Source organism: Penaeus monodon, chromosome 33 (genome assembly GCF_015228065.2).
Source record: "Penaeus monodon isolate SGIC_2016 chromosome 33, NSTDA_Pmon_1, whole genome shotgun sequence".
Lineage (NCBI taxonomy): Eukaryota > Metazoa > Arthropoda > Malacostraca > Decapoda > Penaeidae > Penaeus > Penaeus monodon.
The window spans coordinates 16,817,220-16,818,006 of NC_051418.1; the positions used below are offsets into that span (position 1 = coordinate 16,817,220).

The following is a 787-nucleotide window of genomic DNA, read 5'->3' on the forward strand; positions in this document are numbered from 1 at the left end:
TGTGAATGGATGCTGCATTGTTTTACATCTTTACAATGTTCCTAACTTACATGCAAAACTTTTAATTTCACTTTCTAGAAATAACATTTTAAACTTCCATGTACTGAGTACACAACCATATAAGTCCTATACAGGATGAGTTATATGAACAAGATTAAAATTATATTTTCTGCTGTATAAAATAAAGCTCTTGCAATATCAGACTAAAATCAGTGATAGTGAAACCAGAAAATCAGAGGCAGTATGCATGAAAGGTCATAAAACCTAAAACAATCTTTAACTCCAATATTTGTCTACGACTGTCTAAAAATTGTCCTTAACTTTTTTTTTTTGACACATGATTGCCACATTTAAAAATGAACACTTAACTAGAACTTGTACTTACATTTCAGAAGACCTCATCATAATAATTCAATGTAATAATGAAATCAAATTATTATTGCTGTGAATCTCAAATATATAATTACATGTCATGTGGCACCTATATTTATTTTGACTGCTTCAGCTGTGAAAGCACACAACACCATTTATTTATCTACCAAAAAACTGCATTAAAAAAGAAGGAAACACCCCAATTAATATCTGACAATAAGTAGAATATAATTTCTGATGCGTAATTATTTCCAATGACTGTAAAATCACATTATTGTTGGTATCTTACTTAGACAACTTAGAGATAGTAATTACACATGAGACAGCTCCAAACCTGTCTTAAATATCAGCCAAGTTATAGACAAAAATCAGGTGTTAGGGACTTTTTTGCAAGGATTCAAAATCTCAGTCAGAA

At 30.0% G+C, this 787-nt stretch overlaps 1 protein-coding gene across 1 annotated transcript in view; it reads right to left on the bottom strand.

The window, feature by feature from the left end:
* The window catches only part of LOC119594098 (probable ATP-dependent RNA helicase DDX47), a gene marked incomplete at its 5' end in the record, with an annotated part of 5,505 nt that overhangs the window by 3,567 nt on the left and 1,151 nt on the right, over positions 1 to 787 (bottom strand).